A 10489-nucleotide genomic window follows, 5' to 3' on the forward strand; every position below is an offset into this window, starting at 1 on the left:
ATAACTAGTGACATTTTTTCCCTGGTTGAACTGATCTTTGAGCTTTGGTTATGTACATAACAGTGAATGAGTGGCTGATACCAGACATTCTTTGCTGGAGCACTAGAACAGGGGAAAGATGTATCACAAAAAGCATAATTACAATGATTTGGGAATAAAGCAAAGTTTCATGTGTTTCATGATTTAGAGGCAAAATACTGTTGGATGTTACCACTACCATCATCAACAGTAGGAAGACGTTTACATAAATGGCATTTTAGTTCAGAGTGTTTCTAATCTTCACCTGGACAATAATTAATGTATTGCCTGTAAATATGCTAAGTCCAACTATCTGCCAAGACAGTTCTGTTGAGGATTTTCCGTTAGCTAAAGGAAAGAATGAGAAGTGGAGAGAGGTAGAGAGGTAAAGAAGATCAAACAGTGACAGTGGTCTGGGGTTGAAATTGGTTCCAGTACGTCATGAGCAGGTTATGCTGATTACCAAATACATGGAAGGCACAGTTAAATACAGACTGAAATGATGCAGCAACCAGACTACAGACTGCCTCCCTTGTGGTATTGCATTCAGTGCTAGGCATCAGGTTATTACATTCACTTCAGATGTAGATAGAACAACACACTTTTCTTTAGATTTTGCCAGAGTCTCACTCTCTCCTTAGGGAACTGTCTTTAAAATGCTTCATACTGGCTTGACATATATTTTGAATTTTGCTGTCTTTGGTTTCCTATTACGCACAATATGTGAGAAACCATACTAATCATGACAGTCACACCTGCAAAGAGGAAAATTGCCTTAGTTAAACTGCGACAGGGACAGAAACACTGCATGTGTAACAATTAAAACTAGTATGTCATCTACATTTGCTAATGAATAGTTTCAGTATCAGAACTTACAGAAGGATGTACAACTTGAAAAATCATTGCCTAGATGGTGAACTATCTTCCTCTCTCCTGTCGTTCCTTTGTCTTGGTAACACGAAGAAGAGTTCTGGAAGAAAGGCAGATGAGACTAAATAGCATACAGCTTTTCAGCATTCATTCTGGATATCATGCACTTTTCTGGACGTAATAGATGAGAGTATAGATCCTGTACAAGCTTTAAAATGTTTCTTCAATGGTTTTCATCTTCAGGTATCTTTCCTCTATTGAGATGAAGATTTCAGAAGATAAATTGTTTGACTTATGGCCCAGTTTCAAAATATAAAGATTATATGTAAGTTATTCTGGTTCAAAAAGAGGAATGACATTGATAAACAGTTTTTCAATTTAATTTTAATTTTACTGATGGATGAATGTTGAAAACAGTCCTAGCTGATTTTTGTGTGTGTCAGCAGTTTAGTAAAAGGCTGATGTGGGTTTCCTTGGTACCTACTGATCTGGTTATGATCATGGTTGGATGCCCCAAAGTGATATCTCTATTGATATTTTAGTTATATGGAGGAGAGGAAGGCAATAACAGATGTATATTTTCCATAGTTAAGCCCTGAATATTTTAGAACAGGTGGTTTGAACAGAGATTCTTACTGAACTGGCTATATAAGAGCAAGAGTAGTTTTTCTCTTGAATGACAGGGAAGAATATTTCATAGTGTACTTACAGCATATTGAAGCCTGTTTAACTACCAGAGGCAGGTCTCTAGTAATACGTATAGACTTGATCCTGAACCATTGCTCAAAACAAATACAATAAGCATCATTCCAAGGCCAAGTTTTCCAGTTTTTTTGTCCAAAGGCTATGCAGAAAGGCTCTCCAAAATGAGGTAAAGAGCATAAACCCTTCAGCTCAGAAATGGTTTCTTGGGCAGGTTGATCTTTTAGAATACCTATGACCTGGCCACCTAGGTAAGAACAAACTAAAACAGATGAGATGCTTCAGCCTGCAAAGAGCATTCCTGTTCCTGGCAGAGTTTTTCTCCTGGGAAGCACGATGCCAGCAGAGCATCACTGCCTGACTTTTTGGCTATGGCACGGCTTTGGCTGCCTTGGAAGTCAAAGATTTTAAAGTCTGAAAAGTTTGGAAACTTATGTTTTCCCCACATACTTTATTGTATGTACAAAGGAGAAATAAGATATATATTTGTTTTGGTTTAATTTGGTGGCATAGGAAAATGGGAAGTATGTGTGTGTAACCTGGCCCTTGACATATATTGATACGATGGCTACATGAACACATTTCTAATGTCAAACTATTAAGAACTCGGCATTTATGAAGTATTATTCTGATTTTTGATCAACATGAATGACCAGCTTCCTGCTCAAGCTGTATTTTGTGCAGTATTTAACTCACATGTAGGCACCCAGTTATAAATTTGCTACAAGATTTGTCTATATTTCTCACATAAGCTAATGTAAGTCACATGAAATTATTTTCCAAGTTAGCTTACATGAGATCAACTTAGTGCAGAAGGAGTTAAAGGAGTAAACAAGGAATCTGGGAACATTCTGGGCTCTCTGTCACTTCCAGCCACACTGTTACCAAATGAGCCAGTTCACTCAGGGAGTAGCACTTGCTGAAGTGGGGAAGGATTTTGAAAGCTGAAGACCATACTTCTTTGCAATTATTTTTCCATGTAATTTTATTTGAACTTGTTAGCTTCAAGATAACACTCCTTCCAAAAAAGCAACTGGTATCATTATTACATAGTTTCATGGCTTGTAAGTCATAGGATGTTTTCCAAACCTGTTTTACTTGGCTTGTAATGACACAATGACAATGTTTTGTTTTAGATGTACTAAAAATTATAATGGGTAAAGAAAATTGAGCCAATCTGCTAATGGAGGATGAGAAGTTATTTTCTTCCTAGTTTCTTATTACTCTACTGCTTTAATTCCTGGCAGCATTGCATTAATGTTAAGCATTGGTCCCCAGCACCGAGTGGCAATTTATCATCTTTCTTGGCAGGCTTCCTGCTTCATCCTGCACCTGCCTCCTTGAAAGAAAACAAGACATCAGATACTTATTCAAATAATGCAATAGCTGATCAGCAGAGTATCTACACAATGGTAAGTTATCCATGATAAAAGGACAACTTTTTCATGCATTATATGTGACATATGTGTCCTTTCTCTTAAGATTTATGACATTCATGACGGTTAGTATTGTTACTATAATCAAATCTTTTACAGCCAAGCTGCAAAGGTTCAACTTATTGTCAATAGATTTCTATATAAGAGTCAATCAAGCAATTTCATAAATGCTTTGAAACACCTGCACGCTTCTTGGAAGTGCAAAAAATAGCAATATCATAGTCTCATCTTTCAAGTCATAAGGCTACTATGTCTCAGTAATTCCCTATAGGGAAGCAAAGTGGAAGAGTCAAAACTGTATATAAATCTGTTACATACATGTGTGAGTCTGTATATTTATATGTGTTCACACCCACCTATTTTGCGTGTATATGTGAAGAATAGGTTGTAGTCTTAACCCAGTAATACAGAAGAAATCAAAGAATGGCTGTACCTATGACTCAGGGTGTGAAGAGAATGGTTGGAATTGTTCATAAAGAGGATATATAAAATCTTATTCACAAACATGAAAGGAAAGGTCATATGTTTTACTAGGAATTTGCATTTTACAAGCCTCACTGGAAGCAAAGTACATAACTGCTAGGAAGCAGGATGTCATGTGCCTGCTGGAATGGGAGGTGGGTCCGTCAGTTAAGGCATTAGCCTGTGATCTGGAAACCAGTTTTTTGCAGAGCCATAGGTCCCCTGGGACTGGCTTTGAGTTTCTTCAAGCCCCATTCCCCATCTGTAATATGGCTAATCTTAGCCCTTCCTTATACATAATCAGTATGTGTAGTTACCAAAGACACATACAAGCATCGGTCAGCTTCTTATATTTGTTCCAAACTATTTGAAATATTAGAACAGCTCAGCTGCATATGATGACATGGTGATCAATAAAGCCATGGTCCTCTGAGGAATACTGTACAATCCATGATTATTATAAGAATCCATATCAACAACCCACCATGTTAGGAACTGTATAAAAATAGAAGAAAGGGTAATTCTTGCTTGAGAGCTGTCAACTTAAAAAAAAAAAAGATAGAAATATTCATCAGGAATAGAGCAATTAAGTGGAAAGTGACAGAAAAAGAGCATATGTAGACAAGTGGTGCATATATAGAAGTTCCTGAGCTTTCAAAACATCTTATTAGAAGTGCTAAGAAGGAAATGAAATAAAAATCTGACCTCAGGGAATTATCTCTTTGCCATAAACTTGCCCAATGGGGAGAGACAAATGGAACCTGATGGACAAAGAGGTCATAGGTGCATGGAGGACTTTAGAAATGATGTTGCATGTGGAAGAGATACCATGTAGAGCTGCTCAAATCATTACAAGACAAAATACTTCTTTTATGTCCCCATCTCAAAGCAGGAGCTTGAACTTGGAAAACCCCATCCCAGGCAAATGCCCAAAGCCTGGTGAATGGCCCCTCTCCCTCTTTCTCATCAGAGCTCTTGTTGTGCTTAAAATTTTTGAACTTGGCTATGAAGAGGGACTACCACTGGGACAAAAAAATATTTTAAGGCAAGATATTTATTTAAAGCTCATGTTGTGAAAGATTTTAGCTCAGAAGTTTAGATGTGCCTACTGAAATATCATCTAAAGAGCTGTTTGATCCAGAGGCTAATTCTGGTGTCTGTCTCCTGAAATATTTTTTATACTGATATTCTGATTAGCAATTTGCATTTATTCATAACCCAGTCTTCAGCTGAGGTCCTGTTTTGTTTTCTGCTCATGCAAAGGGAAGATTTGCTAGTTCTCTGCAAAACTAATTCTACAGCTATGACACAAAAGGCTTCTAATTTGTCCTGGGCTGCTGAGCATTATTTGATACCTCCTGGAAATGTGAAGGTCTGGTTCTGCATTTATCCCCAGGGTTAGGAGAGGATGATGGTATATTTTGCAGGCTTCTTGGAAGACTTTCCCATGTTGTAGTGTTTTCAGTGGTGTTAACAGCTGTGCTGAAAGGCTGGTGGAGGGTTGTCTTGCTGTTTCAGAGCTTTGTTGGTCTATTGAATATGAGCCTTTTAATTGCTACTGTATTTGGAATAGTCAATTGGTTTTCATTATCCCAGGCTGGAAAGGTGAATTTTGCTATATTCATGTGACCTTGATTTTTGACAGCAGCCACCCTTCCTGTGAGGAGTGCAGAAAAGAGAGGCTAAAGCATACTAGTCACAGTGGCACTGCTCTTACCTTATGAAATCACCCTTTAAAAAGAACCAGGGCCACGTATCTGTGAACTCGTGGAAACTGACAGACAGTACTGATACAATGCTTAAACAGCGCTACCAGAGTCTGTAGGTGTCCTGGGTGGTGATAATTCATTTTTCTCCTGTTCTCCTGCTCTTGTTGTAGCACTGGTGAAGCTCAGTCACGATGGACAAGTGGGGTATCAAAGGCTTTCTCCAGTGTATCACCCCTGCAGAAGGCAGTCCTCTGGTCCCCACAGCATGACCTAGGTATGTGCTGCAGCTGCTCAGCTGCAACGTGTGGTGGGCATCACCAAGCAGCTGGGGGTGACCTGGGGAAATGGTCCTAGCTGTTGCACCTCATAATTTAGAAGAACAAAATGACCAGGAACACTCACGATTTTTTTTAAAAATTTTTATTACTTTTTTTTTTTTTTTTTTTTTTTTTTGTCATGCTGTATATGTGGCTCTTTTCTTTGATTTCTCAGGTTTCCTTACATGTTTGGATATCCCAATTTTCCTAATGAGCCCTCATGTGCAACTGCTCAGTAAATACCAGCCTTAATGCTTGTGACTTAGAAGCTTCGTTCAGTAGCAACAAAAGCAGAACAAATGCATATGGCTTTGTGTATCTGGTTGCTTGGGCAAGTTGCCTTACTTAGCAAATGCAAAGATATTAAATTTCTATTCAGATGATTAAAAAAGAGCTTCTTCATGTTTTACCGCATGACCTGCTCTGTTTACGCTGCATTAGGTGTTTACTATAGGGATAGAAAAATGGCACCTTCTCCATCTCCCTCTCTTCTCCTTTGTAACAGATGTTTCTTCAGAAGGACTTGCCCATCACCTGTGTCTCCAACAGCATCTAACACACTTGCATTAAAAAAATAAAAATTAAATGTATGCCTGTCTTTATTTTTGAAGATGTGATTTCAAAAGGTAACAGCTAGTGTCAGGTTTCTCAAACTGCTCTTTCTAGTTCTTGTTTTCAATTGAAACAGTGTGCCGTGTCAGCAAAACCCACAACACACTGCCACACTCTCTTTTGTTTTGTGGTAGTTTGACACATAAAGCTTGCAGCTGCTCTTAAAGGACCCTGCAAATTAGCTGTATTAAAGATACAAAACATGAAGGGGTTCTTTTTCATGATGGTGGGAAGCTTTCTTAACTGCGTATAATTCAGGGCTAAACCTCTACTACCATAATTAAAAAGATGAGTGAAATAAGAGCATGTTTTACATGCAACAGGATGACAAACACTGAGAAGATGGGATGAGATGGGATCAGAATTGGCCATGGAAGAGTTATAGGCTCAGTTCTTCCAGCTGTGGCCCTGCGAGGTACATAAGCAGATACAATCTGTGCAGTGTACTGGATATGAGAGGCTGAAACAGAGCCCAGAAAGTAGCACTTGGAAAAGAAATTGTTTCTCTGCCAAATTTTGACTAAAACTGGGAAATGTTGTTTCTCTGTATACTTCTGTTATACTCACTCGTGATCACTGGTGAGGCCTTGCCATATTATCCAGAAAGGAATGGTGAGGAGTGGTCCCTGTTATCTGTTTCACAGTCTACGTGGCAATGACAAACAGCAGGGAACTACGGTTTTGTGATCACCATGACGGTACACGATTTATCCAAAGTAATATACCAGATCTATATCAGAACCTGAAGAATGAGCCTCAAAGCTGATTACGTACCTGAGCTGCGTGCCTACTCTTCTGTACTCGGGAATCGTATTCTTTTTGTTACAGGAGTGAATTTGGAGTTTGGGTTTTGCTGGGTCATCCGGCTGACAAACATAAGAAGTCTACATCAAAAGACAGGCACTGTGGATCTGCCATGTGGAAGAAGCCATGTCAGTTTGCAGATTTTCTTCCAGAAGAGAAACTTCAGGTTTCTATGAGGTGCCAGGAGTGCCTGTGCGTATTGGCAGGGCCTTCCCAAGTGACCCACCGGCCATCCAGCAGCCTGACCCAGGGAAGACTGGCCTCAGAGGGGAGGTGCCTCACAGGAGTGAAGGAGGGAGGCTGGCCACACCTCACATGAAACTGGATTCGGTTTGACATGGAAGGAAATGGATCTTGACATCCTTTGGGAGGGGGGGGGTCATGAAGGAGAGCACTGGCTGGAGGCGATCTGGCAATATGGAGGCAGTTCAAGTGCAGAATTTTTTTGTGGGATGGTTTGCTCGTCCTCTCCTCTCAGGTGACCTTTTCTTTTTTATCTTTTGGGGTGGGGGTTATTGTTTTTATCTGAGGAGGAAAAAAAGACCCCAGAAGATGAGCCAGGCAGGATCTTTCTATTGGAATTTATTTATTTATTTATTTTAATCAGAAAATGCATCTTTCTACACTAAGTTTTCTATGAGGAAAACTGACCTCGATTTAAGCCAGTTCTGTCCAAACTGTGCTTCAAAGTCCATCATACCCCATAGACGAGATTACAATATTCCTGGGGAAGCGAGGCAAGAACCAAAGGAGGGGAAGCAACCTGGAGGTAAGTTTCCCAAGGAAAAAACGCAAACCCAGAGTGTGCTGGTTGTTTCCACCTCAAGAATTTCCTACTGTAACCAATCTTTGTGCTTAGATCTGAACCTGACTAAAACATACAGTGAGAAGAACGTCCTATACTTCAAAAAGGAAAAGAGACACAGGCCCCTAAAAACTCACCAAGGACTTGACTATTGCTGATCTGTTTTTTTTCTGCAGGTGTTGAGATTTCATCACACTGGAGGGCAGTGAGGCTCTGCTTCAAGCAGATAAGGTGTTTTGTGTTGGTGGAAAGACAGGTGAGCATACAAATAAGTGGAAAGTGGGCTTTAGGTAGGTGTCCTTCTTTGTGTAATTCCATATCAACGTGGAAGTTTTGATACATATTATGGATTTTGAGTGGAAATGGAAGAATGTGGAAAATGCATTAATAGATTGTGCATTGCTTTTAGAAACTCCCTCCAGCCCCCGTATTAAAGCCTAAAGAGGATTGAAAGCCTCATGCTGTATTTCTTCAGAATGTTTAAAAATGTTAAAGACCCATAGTTGATCTAAATAAATAAACAAAGTATGAGAACTATTTTTCCTATCCTGCTTCTGTTTTCCTGGAGAAGGTATTTTGTCATTTCAGTTACTTTATGAGTGGGACCTATAATGTAGATAACTACTTACTGCTCTGCTCTTTTATTGGAAGCCAGAGAACTTGAGGGGTTTAGTTCCTCAGGCTCCCAGCAACCTCTCACTTTAAAGGGTGTGAAACATTTTGTCTGTCATCAGGAGTGCATAAAGGAGTATGTTAATTTGTAGTAGGAGATTTTTGTCAACCTGACATGTTTAATTTGGCTCCATCATGTAAATTATGCTAACCATACAGTGTTCAATTGGATAATGCCTACCTGATGTCTGTTTCATGAGTAGAACTTCCAATTACTGAGCAAAGCCAAAGTGGTCTTATAAAGGAAGTTACATTTGCAAGGGAATGATTAAAAATGACAGTTCCTTCTTGAGATCTCAGCAAAACTTCTCTGCTGGTAACACAAACGGCATGAACCAAGAGAAGACAGGAGGGATATACATATCTGGGCAGAATCCCAAAGGACTGACATTGTATATATGCTGCATAAGGAAAATAGTGGGATCTGGGGATATGGTGTCTTCCACACAGAGGTCTAAGTGTAGACTGAATAAAATCTGTGAGAAATTTCAGGGATTGGCATCCAGGCCCTGCTGGCCTAGAAGGCACTGGAGATCTGGAACTAGAAGAAACTGGGTTAAACTGTAAATAGGTCCAGATCCTCTAACTCATCAGAGCTCCAATGAATGTGTCAAGTGACCTATTACTGTTAAGGAAGTTGAGGAGAGCTTGTGACTTAGTCTGACCATGATGTGCATATCAGGTGAAAGTCGATGTGAGAACCACATGTTTGATTTGGACCCTGAAAATAACTACTACTTTGTTTTCTACAGAGATCAGAGAGGATCCTGCCTTCCTGTCCCCCAAAGATCTGCATATCAGTTTTTAAAGCTCAAGGAAAAAGCATCATTTCAGTTGTATGGTGGGATACAAAAATTGCAAATGCTAGCTGCTTTTTCTGTCTCGGTGAAGTTAGTGATGTTTCTCTGTTTCTCAATGATACAACTGCAGAAGGGATGAGCAATATGCAGGCTTAGCCTCATCTGAAAGTGACACAAATAACCAGAAGTTTTTCCTTTGCCTGCAGTGGCCTTTTTTCTGTACATTTGTACTATATGGCAAATGATATGCAAATTAAATGATTCATACAAATGAATACATAATTAAAAGTTTAGATGGTCTTTGGTACATTAACAGTTTAAGTGACAATGTAAATTGTGAGCCAGATATTCAATGGAATGTCAACACTTGAACCATTTGCAAATCTGGAAATATTTGATGAAAGTACTTGTGACAAGCTTTGAATAATTTATAGGTTCAATACGTTCACAGTCTGTCCACAATGATTCACTTAGAAATAAAGGTGAAATTCATCAAAAATATTTCTAGCTGCAAATTATTCTTTCAGTAACTCTTAATGAGGCCAGCCACTGTTTAGTACTTTTATTTAATAAATGAAAAAATGTAGGAGCCCTCCGGTGGTCAAAATAAACCTCTCCAGCTAACTCATATTCCCCTTAATGCTAAGCAATTTAGCTGACAAATGTTTTATTCCAGTTAGTATATTAGTTACAAGGTATTTTAAAGATTTTTTATTAACACTTCTGTCATCCTGCAACTATGGCTGAGAGAACAGTTTTTGTTTGAGGACTACGGCTAAGACAACTGAAAATTTCCACTTTAAAATCAAGAAAAGCTATCAACACTAAACACAACAACACTAAAAGCTACCAACACTAAAAACAAATAAATTAAGCAAAAGGCATAGGTAGGAAAGAGAAGCTCCTGAGTTCCCTGTGTTTTGTTCACATTTTACCTGAGCACAAATATAGTCTGAAGCAAGCGGTGCAAGCTCCTGGTGGCTCTCCATGGGCATGTACCTCCCAGTGTAGTGAGGTCCTCTTCTGTTCTTGGAGACCTCATGTGTTTCATGATACAGAAAACTACAGATAATAGTACTTTGGCATCTATTTGATGCCACAGCAAAGGACTGTTTGTGGGGCAATGTGACTGTGAACTAGGTCTCTGGTTGAGCTTGTTCTCTGGGAATAAGGACAGTTCGTTGGTAAGTACTTAAGAATACATTTTCACACTTTCTTCTCTATTACTGAGGTGTTTTATAAGCTGCAAAGAGAGAAGAAAAAGAACTCTTGGCTGTAAAAA

General features: G+C 39.1%; 1 long non-coding RNA gene across 1 annotated transcript in view; it reads left to right on the forward strand.

The window, feature by feature from the left end:
- Positions 1-9706, forward strand: part of LOC118175486 — a 28005-nt gene extending 18299 nt beyond the window's left edge. The window contains exons 2-3 of the long non-coding RNA XR_004754989.1: positions 2902-3002; positions 7912-9706. This is a non-coding gene — a long non-coding RNA (uncharacterized LOC118175486). The remainder of the gene's footprint in view (positions 1-2901; positions 3003-7911) is intronic.
- Positions 9707-10489: the final 783 nt, after the last annotated feature.

This window comes from Oxyura jamaicensis, chromosome 1 (genome assembly GCF_011077185.1).
Source record: "Oxyura jamaicensis isolate SHBP4307 breed ruddy duck chromosome 1, BPBGC_Ojam_1.0, whole genome shotgun sequence".
NCBI lineage: Eukaryota > Metazoa > Chordata > Aves > Anseriformes > Anatidae > Oxyura > Oxyura jamaicensis.